Genomic DNA, 22,868 nt, shown 5'->3' on the forward strand with positions numbered 1-22,868 from the left:
TTACTAATGGCTCAACTTTTGCAAGACTTAACCATGGATGTGATATCCCGATCCATGTTTTTCCAAATAAAGAACTCCCTTATTTTTGACCTAGTTTTGAAGTTTCCCAAGTGTCCACCAACGGGACTATCATGGTAATACTGAAATATGACAGGAATTAAAACCTTGGGGACAATAATCTTTATCCTTTTATCATAACGACATTGACAACAGAGTACCCCTTCACCAAGGAATAGGGTTTGATAATTTTACCAGAATTGTCCGACTCGTTGGCTGAACGGTCAGCGTACTGGCCTTCGGTTCAGAGGGTCCCGGGTTCGATTCCCGGCCGGGTCGGGGATTTTAACCTTAATTGGTTAATTCCAGTGGCACGGGGGCTGGGTGTATGTGCTGTCTTCATCATCATTTCATCCTCATCACGACGAGCAGGTCACCTACGGGTGTCGAATAGAAAGACCTGCACCTGGCGAGCCGAACTTGGGCTTCGGACACTCCCGGCACTAAAAGCCATACGCCATTTCATTTTTTTTTCACCAGAATTAATCTTTTCCAGAATTTCCTTTAACTGAGGATCATGGTTTTGATGGTGACCAATATCTTGACACAACATTGGAAGATTAGTCATTTACCAAACCAAATTGAGATACACACCTCACTTCCAAGTTTTCACAAACATCCTCCTCATCAAGCATGCGACTAAGCCCATCAGCGATTACATTTTCCGTTCAACGAATGTGCCGAACATTAAATTTTAAAGCAGAAATTCTCAGCGCCCACCTAGTCAATCTTCCAGTTCTTTTGGGTCTTTTCAGAACCCAGGAAAGAGCCTAATTATCGGTCTCTAAATCAAAACTAACGTGCTCCACATAAACACGGAATTTCTCCAACGAAAATAGTACCGCTAAACACTCCAATTCATAAATAGAATACTTTCTTTCCAGAGGAGAGAGAGACCTAGACGCATAGGCGATAAGACGTCTACCCAAGTCAGACTCCTGCAATAAGACTCCGGCAATAGCCTTGCCTGAGACATCAGTCTGGATAATGAACCTTTTATTAAAATCAGGAATAGCACGTATAGGAGCATTACTGAGAGCTTTCTTCAAGGTTTCAAAGGCTCTTTGTTGTGGTTCTTCCCTCGCAAATTTGACATCTTTTCTACGTAAGGAATTCAATGGAGCAGCAATTTCAGCATAATTAGGAACGAACTTCCTGAAGAAATTAGTAATGCCAATGAATCTGGCGATTCCTTTTATATCCTTAGGGTGTTTGAAATCGTGAATCGCTTGAGTACGGTCATGATCAATAGAAATACCCTGTAACGATACTATATGTCCCAGAAAAGAGATTTGATTTTGGCAAAGTTAGTTTTGGAAAGTTTGACAGTTAAACCTGCTTTCTTCAATCTTTCAACTACCTCCTGCACATGCTTGAGATGCTCTTCAAAACTTGTAGAGTACACAACAAGATCATCAAGATAATGAATAACGTACTTAAATTTCACATCTCCAAACACAGAATCCAGTAATCGCGTTAACAAAGCCGCTCCCGTCGAGAACACAAAAGGTATAACAGTGTATTCGTACAGATTCCAGTCGGTGGCAAAAGCGGTGAGGGGAATAGATTCCTCATCTAGAGGTATTTGATTGTATGCCTGATTCAAATCAAAGGTTGAAAAATAATTAGCACCATAGAACCAAGGGAAGCAAGTATGCAAATCAGGTAAGGGCACTGACTGCATGAGGATCTTACGATTTAATTCCCGATAATCAATAACTGGCCTGAAGCCTCCAGATGCCTTGGGCACCAGAAACATCGGAGACGAATATGAAGAGTTAGAAAGTCTGATAACACCATCCTGAAGCATCTTATCGATGATTTTCTTTAACTCCACCATCTTAGTTGGTGATAACCTAGAGGGCGGAGATCTAACAGGAATCTTGTCCGTAATATCAATGTGGTATTTAAGCACACTAGTCAATCCCAATTTATCAGTGAAAACTTCAGGGTACATTGTACAAAGGTCACGAATTTTACGAGCTTGGTCGCGAGGCAGATGATCAAGATCTAATGTATTGCCTTCGCTGTCCTCAATGTCCTCATCTAAGGCACAAGCAGGATACCTTTGAAATATTATATCCTCATGAAAATTGAAAATTCTGCCGGGACAAAACTTGAAACTAAAATTTCTATCTTGAAGGTCCAAAATCATTCCAACCTTGACCATAAAATCAGCACCTAAAATTATTTGGTGAGATAAATCATAGGCAACCAAACAATCAGCTCTCCAAGTGAATTCAGCAATTCTGATCTTAACGGAAACGGAACCCAGATTCCTTAATCCGCCTCCATTAGCTGCCACACATTGAAGATTAGAGGCCTTAATAGTTGGTAATTTACAACAATTTTTCATCTTCAAACACCAAGCTTCAATCATAAGTGACACCACACTACCAGAATCATCAATCAACCCCAATGCAGGTTCGTTATTAACTTCAAGACAAATGGTCGAAGATTTCGGAGCAATATCACTAGAAGTACCTAATATTTGAGGAAAGGGAATCTTATTATTTGCATGATCTTCAACCAATAAGTTCTTATTCACTGCACTGGGTACACTAATAGGTCATTGTGAATTACCATTCCTCAATTTAGGGCACTGTCTTTTCATATGTGACTTAGAACCGCAAACATAACAACTAGCGTTTTGATTTTGACTCACAGTACCTCTTTTCCTCTCTGAAGGACAATTATTCCTTAGATGATCCCTGGTTCCACAAGCGTAACATTTTTAGATGAAAAAGGAGTGACATGATGAGTAGAAATATTATTAGGTCAATAAGAAACACAGGGAGGAGGATACCTAGTGTGCCGAGACTCATCTCCATGTTTTACGTCTTCAGCAAAGGTATATGCTTCCTCAAGTTCCGCAAAATTACTGGGACACTTAGTTAATGCCAAGAAGGACCTATATTTTGGAGTAATACCCTTAACAATTCGCGCTACCATCTCTCCTTCCGGTACCATGATTTTAAATACCTCGCAGTAAAACTTTAAATCCAGGACATAAGTTAGCAGACTCTCATGCAAAAACTGTGTCCTAAAACAATGCTTTGGGACGAGACTCTGTAACGCAAGTGATGGAATAAATTTTGCTAGTATTAATTCATGAAATTCAGTTACACTTAAGTTATTACTGATAGCTTTAGAAATTTCTCTTTTAAAACTCCTTCAGTGTTAGGAAACAATACCCTAAAAATTCCAGTAGCATCCATGGAATATACATTAGCTGATTCAGTTAATTCTACCAGAAAGCGCATAAATCTGATTGTTTCATCAATGGAATCAACAGAAAAAACCTTTACATTTTTGAAAAGATCTTTAATTGAGTTGGGTGCCGAACATGACCTACTTAACAAATTCTCAAGCGCAGGACTGAGCGCACAGCAATGAGATGAGGAGGGATTAGTGACGGTTTGAGGAGTAATATGCTCATTAGTTTCACCAAGGTTATTACTTTCGTTTGTTTCAATTTCGTCCCTCAATGACAACTGACCAACCTTTTTCACATTAATCATAATATCAAGTTCCACAGAAACATTAATTACGGAAGTCAACAACGAAGTACATTGAGACATCAACTCTACTTCAGGACCAAGAGAAATTAAATCTTGAATCCTGTTGATAAAGTGATTAGTACGAGCTTTTAACCTTCTCAACTGGTAATCTGATGGATTACAGTCTTTAAGTTGTTTAACGAACACAAGCAATTCGTTAATTAAAATGGAGACTGCATGCACTGACTTACCCAAGTCGACGCTCATGTTACCTGGATTTACAGGGGAATCAAGGGAAGCCAAAAGCAAGGTAACGTCACCCTCCATAGATCCGGTGGATAATAAGCCACGCACTTCAATCTCATATAACAGCTCACCCTTCCGCAGCATACTTGGCAACAATACAGCACGAGCACCCATTTTGATATGAAACAGAAAATCAGTAAGTTATCACCCAACGTAAGTTTGTCTTTCTCTTTACAACTTTAAATTCTGTCCTCAAATCCACTTATTATTCCAGCCAATTTTATACTTGTGACCTGGTGAAATAACCAACAGCCACAAGAAACAAACAGGGAAAATATGCCTCAATAAGATATCGGAAGGTAGCTGTACACCAAACCAGACAGTCAGATACCAAATAATATCAAATGATGCCAAATAACAGAACGTAGTTACTAAGGCAACCACGCACCTGCTAACGAACACTCTCACAATATTAAGGAAAATGTCAAGAGTGTTAGCACGACCAGGGATAAAAACAAGCATATAAAAACTAGAATGCCTACGAATTATCCCAAGAAAAGGCCGTCGCTGATTGAGGAAGCTCTGGACACAAGAGGCATAGCTTAATTTACTAATTGGCTGAAATAATAACTCAAATTAAATTTGATGAAACAAAATTTTAATTAGGTAAATAATTTAAGAATTTTCGACCTCAAAATTACATTATTTAAAAATCAATTACCACTACACAATGAACGTGAAAACCATTCAGAATAATTCATCAAGGATAGCAATTGAAAATATTTTTTTACTAACTCTTATTGCCAGGAGGCAGAAATTCTTTTAGAACAATTAACAAACGTAGATCAATAGAAGATTAAAATCTTAAATCAATCATTACTAAAAGAAAGCAGAAATTTCCCTAATGAACTCGGTTACTCCAGGGCTGCATAAAAATTTTATCAAGCCCACGAAAATGCATAACTTCAGTTAACACGAAGAAATTTTTTTAACATGGACATAAATCCATAAATCGGATAAATAACCAAATATTCTCCAAGGTACGGTAGCTTAAACCAAATGAGTTAGTCAAACTCAGCAGTAAAACCTTCCACATGCACGAAGATCCTCACCAAAATCAGTTGAAAGTCAAGTTACCAATAATAAGTTGATACTCATATGTCAGATTCAACACAGCATGGCTACGGTTATGTTTGCATTCTGTTACACCGGTGTGTAACAGATGACGACCACCTAAAACAAAACAGGCACTTGAAGTACCGAGGGAGTCATTAGAAGCCCTACATTAAAACCTCGTTGTTTCTCTTTTAGTAGCCCGACATGGCTTGAAAATATTATAATAATAAATATAAATATAATGTTTTTTTAAAGAAAGGAATGAAATGAAGACCATCATCTGGGTCATACAGATACTACGTACATGATCAACTGTCAAGGAGCTCCTTAAACATAATTTGTTTTCGTGCACGAAACCTTAACTAACTGAAATCAAGAAGGTAAACAAATGCCATACTGACAATTTTAATTTGAAGCCCGAAAATATTACCATTTTACAAGATTATTATGAGGACCTGTTTTAGGAAGTCTATTTCTTTTTGAAACCACATGCAGAATTTCACATTTGTAGGTTTAAGATCTCCGCGTATTAACGCTATAAATTAATCCATTCCTTGGTAGCTTAGTTCAGTACAGAAGATGGATGCAGCTTACTTACGAGGTTGAAGGAAACAAAATATATAAAATATTTCAAAGGATAACCAAATATTCAGGCCTTTCGCCTAGATGGACAATCCATCACCCAGGGTCCAATTTCAGGACCATCTCCTCTTCTTGCATTATAATTTTTTCTTCTTAAGGCACAATGAGAAGAGAACGGGTTCCAGCGTCTTCAGGTTAAGAAGCAATAATCAGAACAACTGCTATCTGCATTGTCGACCCGACTACGACTGAGAAAACTTCACTACTTGCGCCCAGATAGCGGCACTACTTAGCTACCTCGCCGCTTAAATTCCAAGTCGACCGCTAGATAGCACACCATCACCAATTAGAGAAAGTCCATGGGATCCTGAAGTTTGAATACACGGTGGGCCAGACAAGAAAATGGACGCATAAACAAGATGCATCGTACCATCGCGAAGAATTATTTTAAATCCATTACAGCGTGTACATTATTTGCTCAAATACTTTAGCTGGTGCGCATAAAATGCAAACAGGGCCTGTTTTTCAATATTTTTATTGTCCCCACATTTAAAAACTGGACACACTTTTGCTATCTTCCGTAGTTCTGGAAAGGTTTGCGTTTTTATCACAATGTTATATGAGTCTTGTAAGGGGAAATCCAACACATTCGAATATGCTTTCAGTAGGTACGGCAGTATTCCATCAACACCACATGACCTTTTAGGTTTTAATTTTTTAATAGCTAACATATATTCCTTTGCATACACGAATTCTAAAGATAACAGATAATTAACATATAAAACAGATGTGTCAAGAATATCTTAGGTTGGTGGAGGTTTCGAATATAGCGATCCAAAAAAGGTTGCAAAGCCATCAGCTATACTTTTGTTATTATTACGTAATGTCTTGTTAAATGTATGCCCTGTTGCAGACTTTCCTTGGCATTTCTTTTGCATTTCATATAGCTCCAGAAGTCGTTGACGTCACTTTTGGTATTCCTTTCAAGTCTAGAAATATAATTCTTATATGCTTTATTGATCATATATTTCGTTACTCTCCGTATCTGGCTAAATATTAACCTACTATACTTGGAACATTTCCCTTGCTTTTTGTGGATTTCCTTCACTTTCAGGTTATTTATTATGTCTTTAGAAAACCATGGAGGGTATTTTTTCTTTGTGTGAAAATTCTTCATTGGTACCGTTTCACAAAATACGGAGTGTACCTGAGCATAAAAATACTCAACAGCCTGGTCAGCGTTTGTAAATTCTACAACCCTAGACCAATCCATTTGCTCAAATATTTTATACATTTGAAAGAAATTAGCCACTCTAAAGTGAAATAACTGCTCAGATTGTTTAGGTTGTTGTGAAACATGGCTACGCTCTCTGTTAAATAGTAGTGTGAACACAATTGCAGGATGAGAACTATCCTCGTTAACTAAGGGGCACTCATCTCTATATACTGTTAATGTGCTAACATTCGTAATTATAAGATCAATTGTATTTCCATGTACACTAAGAATATTATTGACCAAGTGCAACTAATAGAAGGACATAAATTCAGCTAAGGATCTATGTACAGGTCCAATATTTACAAGGTTACTTTGCTCACCAGTAATTAATGGCAAATTAAAGTCACCAGCTATAATACGATCTAAATTTGAAATGTACTTGAAACCGACTTTCAACTTATTACGTCGTGTTACATACATTTAGTGCGTGTTGAAGAGATGTTAATTACAGAACTAAAATGGCCAACCAGACACCAGTGGGATCCAAACCCACAACCTCCCGATTTCGCGTCGATTGTTCTGTACTTAACATCTCTTCAAAACGTATTAAATGTACGTAACACGACCTAATAGGTTGAAAGTCGGTTTCGATTACAATGCGGTCGTGAAAACTCAATATTCATTGAAATGTACTTATTAACTTCAAACAATCCATAGAAGTCCAAATATGTTTCCAATTTGGTTGCAGGTGGAAAATACACTGCCATTATTATGTAACTGTGACCATTAAATATAATTTTTACACTAACTGCATCAGTATCTTGATATATGACTTATGCATCAGTATCACCAAAATCTGGCATTATTTGCCTTGATACGATAGAACCTTTAACAGCTATTAATATCCCTCCTCCTTCCTTCGTACCTCTGCGATCTTTTTCTATACACATTAAAATCCCTACTAAACAGTTCGCTGTTAGGAATATGAGATTGTAACCATGTTTCTGTAATCAAGAGAATATCGTATTCTGATTCACTATTGTTAACATAAAACTCCAAAATCTTACTGTTTAACCCTCTTACATTCTGGTAGTAAATATTAATTACATTAAAAGTCATTTTTCTGAAAATACAACACCTACACATTGTCATTTAATCCCTTCACATCGTCTAGGGTTTTTAGATTAAACACCTGCCAATCACCCTCTCTTTTTTGGAGTTTAATGTTACCTCCATGGTCTAGCCATAGAGAAGCATAATTTCTCTTCTTAATTTTTTGAACTTGGCAAGGTACTTTCTTCGTAGGGACATCAAACTAGGGTTTATATACACCGTCTCATACTCAGAGAATCTGAGGTGAGACGCATTTAAAAAAAATTTACCTTGCGTTTTTGAATTAGTTCATTCTTGACACTACGGTGTGCAAACTTCACTAAAATGGCATCTGATGCTTGATTCAATTGCCTCTTCAACGTATGACATGCATCAATGGATTCATTCTGGATCTCCACATGCTTAACGATTTCATAAACATCCTCATTAACTCATTCAGGTATGCATAAAATTTTCAACAGTGTTACGTCGACCATACTGATGGAGTTCATCTAACTGAATTCGTGTGTTTTTTAATTGCTTCTTAAGATTAAATTTTCAGCTCTCAATTTTCAAATTTCTCCATGCATTGATTTATTACTTCCGACTGTTTTTTTATAAATGTTGCATTCTCATCCAAGTTTACGTGAGCTAACTCCAATTTTTGCCAAACTTTCACTCAACCTCTACACTCGTTTTTTTATTCTCTGTAGTTTGTTCCTTCACCTCAAGTAATAGCTGATAGATGTCCCCAATATTTGGTGTTATTGCTAGTTCCTAGCCATGTACACTATTTTGTCTTTCCTTTTCACAAGCACACCTCCAAACCTAATTTTCAGATTTTAATAAATTTAATTCACTGTCGCCCATATTAACACACTAGCAAATGTACCCGTGCTTCGCTACGGTAGTCTACATTGTATACGTACATCAAAGTAAATTACTGTACATGAAGTGAAAAAGAATTTTTAAACTGCATGTCTCTTGGCGTTGTCCGAGAAAAATCATAGGGAGGTCCGCAGATGTTGTTTCCAATGTAAGGTACCAGTTGCGGAATTGTCATGATAACGACAGGTCCACTTGTCTACCGCAATTCACTATGCATAACGTAAGTCACATTTTGATGGGTAAATTTGTTTATAATCGGGGCACCCTTGCAAGGGGTGACCTGTACCTAATGATAAAGAGAACCAGGTAAAAGCGTTTTGAAGAAAAATGCACGCTCTCTTGCCTTCTGCTAGTCAAATCGAGAAGGAAATTATTCATTACAATGGTGCACAGGCGTTCGGGGAGGACCCCGTTCCTACTGCCTGTTAAAGTCGATGTGGGGAGTACTGATTACTACAGCAGACGCACTCCTGCTTACAGTCACTATTGATTTGTAAAGTATTAATTACTATGTCAAACACACCCCTTCTAGATCACTACAAATCAACTTAAATGAATAAATGTACATCGACATACGGTAGTATATGCATGTTTACCTTCTTTTACAGAATAACTGCTGCTAAACGGTGCATCATATCGAAAAGCGGACTGTACGAAAAGACGCCTCTGGCCTCATCTGGCGATGTAAATGGCTGGCCCTATGATATTTCCTCGTATCTTATCTATTTAACGGTATAAAGTATTTTAGAAACGTTGAATAGGGTGAAATTTGTGTCAGGTTTTCACATAGTGAATTACTTTTCAGATACTTACGCGACAGGTTCAAACATAGAATTTGGCTCACATATGGCTACTGAGTGGGCCAATATTCTTGTAGAATTTGATGATCCCATATTTCCTATAAGTGAATCAAACCATCAATTATACGTGTACGAGGTGCAAAATTTAGGTAAATCCAGGAATGGAGCCAAATTTAACGTATATGGGATAGAGATACAACAAAAAGTCATAGGACGAAAGTTGTAGATCACTTCAAATTGAACGGAGATTATGCCATCTGTTGTCTGATACGACTCACCGTTTAACCACAAAATACCTCGAAAGGAATGTCTGCTCCGTCATTAAAATTGCCTCCATACTTCGATATTTTTTGGGACAAAAAATAAATTTTTTAAACATCTCGTAAATTTTCCGTCGGTTACAGGCTAAAAGCTATAATTTTGCCAAATATCAATTTTCTAACTAGACTGGGAGATTTTGCTGCCATCTTGATATGGGGAGGGCATTAAAAGTTATGACTTTCAGGAAATTGTTAAGCCCATGAAACCTATAAGTTATTGTTCTGGATAAAGATCACCGACTGTGTTCTTATGCAGATTTGAAACTCCCAGCGTGTCCCCGTCAGAAGAGAATTTTAAGAATTTTAGATTTTTCTGGGGATCCTGATGTCATCAGCTTGTCTGGTGGCAAGTTTTAAGTTTCTAAGATGCCTAGAATGGTCTCATCAATTCACGTCTGTTTTCTTTTTTATGCCTTAATATATATAGTACAGTATATATAGATCGCGCCAAACTGACTTCCATTTATTAATATAGATTATATTTCACCCGCTTCTTTAGTGGTTCTAGGGCGCCTTACTCCCACAGTATGTTTTCCAGGCAGTAAGTCATACTTGAAAGTCATGCTGGAAAATACACACGTCCATTGTCTCGGACATTTTGACAACTTATTTTTTCACCATTTCTCACACCTCTGCCAAAGGGGCTGAAGATGGACTTAAAAAAGTCCGGTGTGTAACTATTCATCTCAGCGACCCCGAATACTATGGATTCGACACTATCACCATCACTATCATCCATATTCAATTGTTTTTGCGATGTGGCCTCTTTAAGTCCGAAGCAAGGGGACGGTCTTGAGCGATGTTCTGCCAGTTGATCCCAGTAATCTCAGGTGATCTTTCGGACTCCACTGAAGCACAAGCTTTGTCCACCTACCATCAGTTCTCCGAGCAACATGGCCTGTCCACTGCCATTTAAGGGTAAACACCCTTTCTAAAATGTCACTGACCTTTGTGACTGACCTGATGTAATCTGCTTTCTTCCTGTCTTTCTTCGTGAAGCCTTGCATGCACCGTTCCATAGCTCTTTGGGATGTTCTGAGTTTTTGCTTAACAAACTCGCTCTATGTCCAGGTTTCACAACCGTGAGTCAGTACAGGGAGAACACTCTTGTCAAAGACTATCTTCTTCAGGTGGGTTGACATGTTGGATTTTAAGATTGAAAAATTTCTTCCGTAAGCTTGCCATCCTAGTTTGATACGTCGGAAGATTTCTGGTCTTAAGTCCTCTTTGATGTTTACAAGCTGCCCAAGATAGACAAAATCATTGACCTGATGTAATGTGGAGTTTCCCACATGCAGATTTCCTGCCGAGGCCCATTTGTTGAGCATTACTTTGGTTTTAGAAAGGTTCATGGATAGTCCCACTTTTTGACAGGCTGAGACAAGATCTTGTATAGACTTTGTAGTTCATCGATGTCGTTGGCCAAAAGTGTAATGTCGTCTGCAAACCTTGAATTATTCAGCCTTTTCACATTGATTTCGATTCCTGTACTTTGCCAGTTGATTTTTGACATGGCCATTCCTAATACTGCGTAGAACAGCTTGGGAGATATGTGGTCGCCTTGCTTTACACCTCTTTAAATGGGAAAATCCGTGGTTGGCACCTTGACGTTCACGAAGGCTGAAGAGGTTTCGTAGATATGCTGAATTACTCTTATGTAGGCAGCATCTACGCCGTGTTCGACCAAGGGTTGCATAACAGCAGCGTGACTCACCGAGTCAAATGTCTTTTGAAAGTCCACAAAGGCTAGACAGAGCGGCATTTGGTATTCATTACTTCTGCTGATAACTTCACGAAGTGTGAGTATGTGATCGATTGTTCCAAGACCTCGGCGGAAACCTGCTTGTTCAATTGGCTGGGCAAAATGAAGCGTTGAACTGATTCAATTTGTCAGTACCTTGTTGAAAACCTTATAAAGGACAGAAAGCAAGCTAATAGGACGATAGTTTCTGATGTCATGTACGTTCCCTTTTTTGTGCAGGAGAATTATAATTGCTCTGTTCCAAGATGGAGGGATAAATGCATTGCGTAGACAAGACGTGAATATTTTTGCCAAGTGGCTTAAAATTTCATCAGCAGCAAGTTTGAGAACGCTAACTGTAAGGTTATCGCTACCTGCGACTGATTCTTTTTTCATACTGTTTATAGCATGTCTGATCTCAGATGAGAGAACTTCCGGGACTTGAGAAATGTTGGATAAGTCAGGCAAAGACAGGTTATCATCAGTCTTCTCGTACAATTTGCTATAAAAGTTCCCGATGAACTCAAGAAGTTTTTCCTTATCAGTAATTCGTCCGTTGTCCCCATCTAATGCAATCAATTGCTTATTTCCGATCTGTAGCTTCCTTTTAGCAGACTTCAAACTTGTTTTTGCAGATAAGCAAGTTCTGAGAGTATCCTCATTGAATTTCTTTAAGTGGATTGGACAATATTTTATAATATTTTTATGTATTACTCCCAATCGCCCCCATCCCAAAGGACATTAAATTTCCTGAGTGTCACTATTCATTTCAGCGAGCCCGAAAAGTATGGATTCGACACTACTTTCGATGATTTTAATATCTCACCCCCTCGCCCCCCCTCCTGCCCGTAAGGGTTCCTGGGCTGCCTTACCCCCACGTGGTTTGTCTCCTGATACTAAAACTTCGGAGTATACAATTTACCTCGGTGACCCCGTTAACTATGTATTCGACAGTATTTTCGTATGCTTTTATATATCACTCCCCCTTGCCCCCCCCCCATCCGCGAAGGTGGCTGAACATGGAATTTAAAAATCCGGAGTGTCACTATTCAACTCAGCGACCCAAAAAGTATGGATTCGACACTGTTTTAGTTAATTTGTATATCTGACCCCCTCGCCCCCGCCTCTAAGGTTTCCTGGGCTGTCTTACCCCCACGTGGTTTATCTCCTCATACTAAAAGTGTGGAGTGTACAATTCCCCTCGGCGACCCCGAAAAGTATGGATTCGACACTATTCCTTTTGAATTTACTTATCTCTCCCCCCTTCGCCCTCACTCGAAAGGGAGCTGAACTTTGACTTAAAAACAACCGGGAGTATCACTATTCATCTCAGCGATCCCAAAAACTGTGGATTCGAGACTTTTTTCGATTATTTTTATACCGTGCCCCCCTGACCCCATCCCTAAGGGAGCTGCGGATGGCTTACCCCCACAGTACTCGTATCCAGATAGTAAGTCATAAGTGAACCAACTTTCGTTGAAATTGCTCCAGTGGTTTAGGACGAGATGTGTCATTTACACACATGCATCCATTTTTATATATAATGTAAGAAAATATTTGCAATGGAACCAACCTTGACAGTTACTACTCTGAATCTTAGAATTTATATCTTGCCTAGAAACAGCCTTCTGACATGCTACGCAATAGCTCATGGTGGTGAAGAATGGTATCACGATCGATATAGAAATCGATTGTGTAGGTTCAGGGTAACTGCACTTCACTACTCTTTGGAAATATGTTCAAGTTGGATGCACTTCATTTCAATGTCCTTATACACAGATTCTTCCTCAAATGACAATACATCACTAATTAAGATCTAATAACAATCTAATACGTACATCAGTTCTTCAAACCTTAGTAATCCAGCGGCACACAGCTTCATTTCGTTTTTCAATTTTGGTACAGCCATAATCACAAAATATTGAGGAGCACTACCGTCACACACCCACTACTCAGCCATTTTCATGGTGCCATATCTAGTTTGTATAGACTAAGGCTGAGAAAATGTCATCTAATTCTAAATATGGTACAAACACCCATTCATCTTCCAAGTTTGGTAAACTGCCTAGGTGAGGGGTAAGACTGTTGAAAACTGCGTGGTCATCAGTAATGAGCAGTCGCTAATGAGCAAGGGTTTTAGCATGACTTCATGAGCAGGGTCCAATAAGAAATTGCAAATGATCAGGGGGCAATTGAGCACGAGAGTATTAGCAGTTACTAATGAGTGTGGGCTAATGAGCAGTGACAAAAAGTGTGTATTAATGAGGTGTGCATTACAACGTTTTTTTACATTTCATGCAACTATATCCTTACATCTCAGTTAAGTTTATATTCGTGATTATCTGTGTTAATATAGCCTGTACAAAAACTTGAAAACTCAAGTTCGGCCAGAAATGATTAGAAACGTTCTGTTTTACATCTTTAGTTGTGTAGCATTTTTCGATAGAACGAGTACTAAAGCTTTTATACAAGAATTACAATTTATACTTCCCCCTAAACTACCATTTTAGCTAGCCTACTATTTCGGGTGTCTCTCTTGCTTTATCCAGGCTTAAGACCTGCTCTACAGATAGAGTTGGAGATAACATCTTAAGGGATGTACCTTATTGAAGAGTCTGCAACATTATAGTGTATTGTATGCTGCAGAAAAGAAGAAAGGTACATTCCTGACTGTACTGTAAAATCTATTACTCAGTAATACCCACACAATGTAATTCTTGCCCTATTTCTTGAATCTCTGCTCCATACTATGTGTAATGACAATCTAGATCGGCTCTTATCTGTTACAAGCGTTCCACGAGTAGGTTGGGATCTTACATCTGCATACGGTAACAGAGGCTTGTTGTTAACATTTCGGACTACGTGCAGACATTTGATATGTAGAAAACTGTATTTAACTTGCTTTGTTGGTGAAAAGGCGTTAAGACCTTCTTGGTCGTATTCTTCTTCATCGCGTTCTTCATTTTGTACCCCATCCTGGTCCTCTCCTTCTTTAGATATTTGCACTGCGATAGAACGTGTAGAAGGCGTAGGCAATGAAATGAAATTAAAAGCTCATTGGTAAATACCATTGAGATCATATTTTTCTTCCTCTTTATCTTGCTTCTCTTCCTCCTGAGATGTGAGTATAGGAACAGAGCTTGTTGTATATCTAAACAATGAGGTATAGTTTGAAAAAATGTGTAAAGGTTTACTATTCATAAATAAATAATTATCTGGTAGAGTACGTTTTAAGCTCTTTAAACTTCTTTTTCGATGAAGCTACACTACAAGCTTCTTCATGACGTTTGTCATTTTAAGGGTTGTAGATCAGACTTTTACAGCGTTTGCACTAAAAATTGCACTACACATTCTATGGCACTCTTGTTGTACACTCAGAGGAAGGTTCTTCCACAATCTTTCCAAATATAACCCGGGGTAGGTTGTTTCATAGTAGATATTTTCCTAAAGACAGAGAGAGGCAAAGAGAGATGAATCATTTTTTTTTAGTTTAATAGTTATTTCATTCTCCCCATTACGGTAGCGGGCCATCAGTTTAACAAATGGACTCTTTGGACAATTACATTTACAGATATTTGTTTCAGTTAGGGTTGCGTGCTAATGTCACATGTTTTATGGAAGTAAATTAATAAACTTCTTCTGCTTTTGTAAAACATGCTGTCAGAAATAAAAATACTTTTCTTGTTAAAGTATCGAATCATTACAAATATAATAACAGAACAGAAAACATTGTTTTTCTCGACGTGAAACAATGTTAAATATATTTATTTTGTATATTTACTTAGATACATTTATATATATTTTAAATTTCAATATTCAATCGATGACATAAAATTATTATTGAATTCTTTTCAATGTAATAAGCCAAGTTGTCATATTTTCTCAGGGGAAAAATAACAAGGAGAACCTCGCCCAGAGATGTGCGATCTGTATTTGTCCATAATTCCATTTTGAGTTTAATTTTATCTATGGTCTAACTCAGAAGTGGCATATGGTGCTCGGTAGTAGTTGAGATTTGTAATGCTTTTAATCCCCAGGTTTGACCTAACAGCCATGGGAGGAGGTGAATCCTGCGGGATGCCTTTTTAAAAATTTGGTCCAAATGTTCATTCCATAGAAAATTATTTGGAACGTTATGCCTAGGTACGTAAGTGTGGTCGTTGCAGCAAGGAGTTGATTATTTAAGGTTAGAAAGGGTTTGTTAGTGGTACGGCATGTACATTTACAATTAGGAAATATACATTTTTTGCTGACATTAATTTTCTATTTGTCAGAGATTGGGCCAATGTTCGAGTTCATTTAAATTGGTGCGGTGACGGGATTTGAAGGATCAGTTATTAGATTCCACAGCCAGTATTGTGTGGGTTCTGCAAACTGACACAATGAAAGTGGGGGTATAATTTTGGGTAATATTGATACAAAACTGGACCAACAAAAGTGGTGACAGTGGGATACCTTGTGGTACTCCTGCTTTAATTGAAGAGGTGTATGTAAATGTGTTTTGGATACTGATTTTGGCCAGGAAATTAGTGATTGTCATTCGAACTGGAAGATGATGGAATTTATATATCAGTCCGTTGATAGGCAGTATCAGCATCAAGACTGGTAAGGCTGCGCATATTTTTGTAGGTAAATATTTTGTGATAGATACATAGATATGAGAAACATGGTCATGAATGGAATGCTGAGGACAGGAACTGGGGTGTTATTGAGGTATGAGATGTGGGGAGTCGAGATAGGTGTGTATACAGTGAGCTAAGTTGATTTCTAAGATTTTAGAACACTCTGTTAGAAGATTGATGGTTCTATATGAAGTTAACCCTTTGAGTCATGAATGTTATTGCTTTGAAAAAAAAATATTCCTTATCAATACCGGGTCCATAAATAGCCTCCAGACCAAATTTCATGGTCAAAGACCTTCAGGTATGCCAGATCCTCAATGTCCATTTTTATGGACAAAATTACTCAATGGTTGTTTTAGCAGGTGAGGGATATATTATAGTGTTGCACTGATTGTTCCGCTTGAGACTTATATTTCCATGGAAATGAACAGATTTTACATGGTAATACCTCATAAATGTCACTTTTATACAACTGTTTATTTACTGTGGTACTTCCTGAATCAGTTTCTTTCTTTGGTTAGACAAAGATGACGATGACATTTCCCGCAGAGGACATGTGTCTTCCCTTTACATCCTTCAAACCTGCATCTTGATGCCTCCTTTAGTCCATCCATGTCTGGCAGATGATTGATCCCATCATATCGGACATCTGGGACGGGAGTTCCTGAACCACGTCTGGGCTGTTTAGGAATTGTGACATAGTATGTTGCTGCTGGGCGACCTCTCCTTCCTTGGGCTTGTCTGTGTGACTTTATTAGAGAATCTGCTACAGCTTGCTGGAAATGGAGCAAGTCAAGTGGTTTTCTTTGTTGTAAACCTAGTTCTTTTTCTTCTTGTTTCCAAATTTGGCCGCCTATGGACAGCATTGAACTTAAGGCTTTCTCTTCTTCTTCTTCTTCTCCTCCCAGAACCTCTTCGTTCTTTCACTTCTGATCTTCCTTTCTTTCTCAGATAAGACCAATTTGGGTCTACATTTTGGTGGTTTCTCCTGGAATGTTTTGATGCTGTCCACTCGACTTCTAAATTCTTTTTTGTTGTGAACCATATCCACTCTAAGTCCACTTTCTATTGCATCTCTCTTTACCTCTTTCACCCACTTTTAGTACAGTGGTGTACTGGAATATTTTTTCACTTAGCCGTTTCTCGTCCATTCTTTCTAGATGCGCATAGAATTTTAGCCTTCGCTTTCGCATGGTGATAGTGATTTTTTCGGTGTATTTATAGTGGTCATCATTTTTCCTATTCTTCCACTCCCCATCAGCATTTTTCTGTGGTCCTAAAATTTTCCTTAAGATTCTCCTCTCCTTTTTTTCGAGATCTTGAAGCTCACCCTTTTTATTCATTGTCAGGCTCTCTGAAGCGTAGAGACCCTCTGGCTTTACCACTGAGCTGTAGTGTCTAAGTTTCGCCTTGTAAGATATTGCTCTTTTGTTGTATCTGTTCTGGGTTAACCTGTAAGCCAATTCTAGTTCATTAGCATCACGTTTGTACTTCAGCCAAGAATTTGCTAATGTTAGGTCTATTGCATGTGTTATTCGGCGAAGTGTCAAAATAAAGCTCATGATTTTTACCTGTGATCCTCTTAGCTAAATGCAGCTCCATGACCCAACTGTTGTTGCATCTGTCTATCTATCTCCGTACTCGTGCCTTGATAAAGAGGGAAGTCGTAAGTTATTCCACTTCTCCCTGACAAATGATACACTTTCACTCCACAAGGCGATGGCTTCCCTCTAATATACTGTTTTACATCCAGATTTCCTTTGAAAGGAATAATTTGTTCGTCAACACATTACTGATGTTCCAGAGTAAGTTTTAAACAACGCGCCATGACAGTGTCATAAATTGGACGGACCTTGTAAAACCTATCAGTGTTATTCGTATCATGGTCAGGTATATTCACCAAATGAAGATAATTTCGTAAACGAAAAAACTTATTTACATCCATATTTTCTCGGAAAATTCATAGACCTGTTGAAATATCCCAATACATTTTTACTCTGAGATAGTATAGGTTGCCCATTATTATGTGCAGTCCCAGCAGTATTTCAATTTCACTTGACGTTATGGGTGCAAAATGTGAGACACCCTTCTCTATAGCATACATATTGGTCATCACAACAAATGTTTCTATAATTTCACTGCGAATATACATATTAAAATACATGCGAGGAGACAGCAGTCCATGAAGTTCTTCACTTTCACTCGGTTGTGGTTCCCATTCTTGCTCAGGAGGAGACAACAGCGCTGATCGCTGCCACTGAATCTTCTTTTTCTCAGTGAACTCATAAAACAGCAATAAGCCATTTTCTTGTGTTTGGTCTTGATCTTCGAGTTCATCACAAGAAGGATCTGAAACAACAATAGGAAATGAAAGACCATATTTCATATAGGCATATCGGAATAAAAGCATGGAAGCCTACAAGGTTAGAAAAACCCACCTTGATCAGAATAGTCTAAATCGCGTAAGCAATCCTCATGCATTGGTTCATCATCACTATCATTTAAACCATCGATTTCGGACGCATTTCCATCCACTAGTTGATCTAGAATCTCTTCAGCGTTCAGCGTTCTGCTCTTACGGTTTCCTGAAAGACAGAATCAATTAGGTTATGTATGGGTACAAATGCCACCCCTGAGTAATAATGTCCAGAAAAATTGACATATTTCAAGATTATTTTATGGATAATACATTTAGTACTGGAAAACTAAAATAAGTATGCCATTTTTAAGGCCGTAGTATTTATATTCTTACCAACAAAATACCACAATACTGAATAAAATTAAATAAAATAACGCTAATCAACCACATATGAACAAGAAGCCTCCATCTTGTCTTCTACAATGTAAAGTTCAGAGTTTCCCCACTAGAAAGCAAGATCACCTATGTGTTTTTGAACAGAAGTTATCATGGCAGTCAACAGAAGCTATTAAGTAGAAATTTACCTTCCTGGGTGTCCAATATACAAACAGAAAATCCATGTCCATTAAAATGGACACTATGACTCACTATGATGATAGTTTTTGGGGCTTTCAAAACGGCTTGTACCCAGTTTCGGGGGTGGGGTAGGGATGAATCCAGTATATGGAGAGTTATGGTGTATACTTCAATTTTGAGTTGTAGGAAGTGATGTGGGGCTTCTTTTATGTGTCGGTAAGTAATTTGATCTAGTCCAGGGGCAGTGTTCCTTTTAGTTCTGAGTGTGTCTTTTGTATCTTAGACTGTAGTAGGACCATTTAGGGGATGTTGGAATTCAAGAGCTAGAGCGGATTCAAAGGCAAGGCAAAGAGGATTTTGTGTGATACCTGAATATTCCGATATTACATCGTAGTCAGAATGGTAGATATTGGGATCGGAAGATGGTGAGAAAATTACTTTATAATGATCTGCAAAAAATCCAGTCATTGTTTTATTATCACTGAGTGCATATTTGTTATGCATTATTAGATAATACGGGTAGGATTGCTTTATGTTTGTCAGTGAATTAAAGGTATTTTGGGTCCACCTTTTCAGTACTAATTTATTGATCTGTATTATATCACATGCCGTTCATAAAAGAATGGTACTAGTTTCGCTACCAATTACGTGTCATCATCAGGCAGTGATACAATTAAACAAAATACAAACATAAAAAAGCAGTATCAAACACATAGCACACGTACAATAGTGATTAAAAATAAGTTAAAATTATGGTGCAAGAATATAGAAAGAGATATGGTGCGCCAGACCATGAAGTAAAATTGTTTAGTATCTAACGTGAGAAACTCAGTTGTTAAGTCCATACACACGTGAGGGATGATCCGGCTTCAAGCATATAAGTCGTTAAATGTTTATATCTTTATCTTGTTGAAAGAAGATTGCAAAACATATGTCATTCATGTGAAGAATAACACGTTTTTCGTATAACTTGTGGCATTCGACGATCTTAACTCAGGTGGTTCCAGAGAAAATAATATGGTCATATGAAGATCTTATTTTGAAATCATGCTTGATTCCCATTTCAGTATGGGACCATGGAAACCTGATGAAAAAATGATGAAAGCCAAAGTAGTCACGTTGGAATTACAAGCGTGGAAAGAAGAGTAGAAAGCGGTTCGAACTCTTCTCTTCCTGAATATTTGGGTCAGGGATTCAAAGGTACTCCTTATAATATCCATGGGAATATTTTAATATTTGGAGTGCTTAGGGAGGCAGGGGAGGTTTGCATAGATGGGAAGTGTGGTGAGGAATGTGGAGTCAGTTGACAATAGTTAGTGGGAATTCTAATTTCTTAACTTTATCTTGTAATTCATGCTCTGAAATAGGTGGTTCAGTATTGCATATTATGCCTGATATTGTTTGTCTGTATGCTACCTAATAGGTTCGTGTATAGCGTACGAATGTTTGGGGATGTTGGTTATGTTGCTAAGGGTTTATTAGTACATATTTTATGGTTAGTAAGGCAGAGACATGGTCATTTCCCATTGAAGGTAGCATGGTGAAGTCACGGTACATTGCTAACTTAGGGCTGAGGATCAAATATTCAGGGCTCAATCAATCAATCAATCAATCAATCAATCAATCAATCAATCAATCAATCAATCAATCAATCAATCAATCACTGCTGATCTGCATTTAGGGCAGTCGCCCAGGTGGCAGATTCCCTATCTGTTGTTTTCCTAGCCTTTTCTTAGATGATTGCAAAGAAATTGGAAATGTATTGAACATCTCCCTCGGTAAGTTATTCCAATCACTAACTCCCCTTTCTATAAACGAATATTTGCGCCAATTGTTCTCTTGAATTCCAACTTTATCTTCATATTGTGATCTTTCCTACTTTTAAAGACACCATCCAAACTTATTCGTCTACTTATGTCCTCCCACGCCATCTCTCCACTGACAGCTCAGAACATACCACTTAATCGAGCAGCTCATCTCCTTTCTCCCAAGTCTTCCCAGCCCAAACTTTGCAACAATTTCGTAACGCTACTCTTTTGTCGGAAATCGCTCAGAACAAATCGAGCTGCTTTTCTTTGGATGTTTTCCAGTTCCTGAATCAAGTAATCCTGGTAAGGATTCCATACACTGGAACCATACTCTAGATGGGGTCTCACCAGAGACAAATATGCTCTCTCCTTTACATCATTACTAGGTTCCAGTGTATGGGACCCTTACCAGGATTACATCATTCAGGAACTGGAAAACATCCATTTGATGTACGTTGGGTTGGTCGATGGGGAGTGTGAGTATATCATGCAATAGTTGATCGTAAATAGCTTGTTGTTGTTGTGTATATGAAGTAACTTTAACATCTGGGATCTTGATGTGAGTAATGTATTTACGATCAGTATTTTCTAAAAATTTCTAAAAAAGCCTAAAAGTATATAAATTGTTGCTAAAGCTATTACTTAATTTCCAATAGTGATTTCTATTTTTAAGTCTTCAGATGGATATTCATATAAAGAATGGCAATGCTGTTCTCAAGGGATGGATTTATGAATAGTTATTGCTACCCCTCTGTGACATCTATTGGGGCAGCAGTTGGACCCTTAAAAAACATGCATTAATGTAATACAGATTTATTTATTACAACAGTGGACTAGGATCAAGGGGAAATAATTCACAGTGCATTCGGGTCTCAGAGAAAATTCCGTCAAACTTAGTCTGGAATATCAATCGCGCCGGTAGCTGGATCTGATCCAGAAATCAGGACGTTGACTGGGACAAAGTTCTGCAGCCCAATAGTGATGATTTTCAGAATGGTCTCAGTGGAAGGAGGGGAAGAGTGGAAGGGGAGGGTTGGGTAGGGGTGTCAATTGGTGTGATAGGTAATAGTTTTTCCGGCTGAGTGGGAGAAGGTTGACGTTTACCCATACATTTAACTGAGAAAGGTGGATGATCTTCACTGCAAGTGTTGCATTTTAGAGATCCCTTTCTCGTACAAGCACTTGAGGTGTGTTGACCACAACAAATTGCACATACATTGTGAAGAAAGCAATAGTAGGATGATCATAGAATTGGCGATGATCACAATCACCAGCGCCGTGGTCAAGACGACGAAGGGGCCTTCACATGATTTCGCGTCATGTAGATCAGCAAATCGTCACTCAGAAGCTGGTTCATTTGTTGCCATAATTCGGGACAGGATGCGCATCAGCGAGGTGTCCCCCATAGAATCCCGGATCCGAATGGCCCGGAATGTTTGATGTCCATGTTTCTGAAGATGGCCGGTGATAACGTCCTCCGTGTAGCTGCTATCAACCCAGTGTGGCACCACTGGCCAGTTGGATGCTGGACGCAAATTCGGTTAGTTGCGCCGCATTTTTGAGCCGGGTTGTATGCTGCAGCATGTGTCCAAAACGTGCCTGTCTTATTTTATTGTCTAGGACTGTAAAAATTCCTAGGAATTTTGATGGGGAGTACTGAATTTCTAGGAGATAAACTCATGTGGCATTGGGGAGAAGCTTGGTGATTATATTGTAGATTTGGAGCGAGTGGTTGATACCCGGATTCAGATTTCTCATCTTCACTATGTAGAATGGGACAGGAAGACCAGTGTTTGTTGTTGTGCTTTTGCGTTTACTTTGTGTGAGTGGTGCGGGTTCTTTTGATGCCTCTGCTTAGCTCCTGATATTTTAATGGCATAAATACCATCGAGCGATTCGCAGCTGGTAAGTGGAACTGTGCTAGAATATCACTCTGATGTTGAGA

The sequence above is a fragment of the Anabrus simplex genome, chromosome 10, assembly GCF_040414725.1.
Source record: "Anabrus simplex isolate iqAnaSimp1 chromosome 10, ASM4041472v1, whole genome shotgun sequence".
In the NCBI taxonomy this organism is placed as follows: domain Eukaryota; kingdom Metazoa; phylum Arthropoda; class Insecta; order Orthoptera; family Tettigoniidae; genus Anabrus; species Anabrus simplex.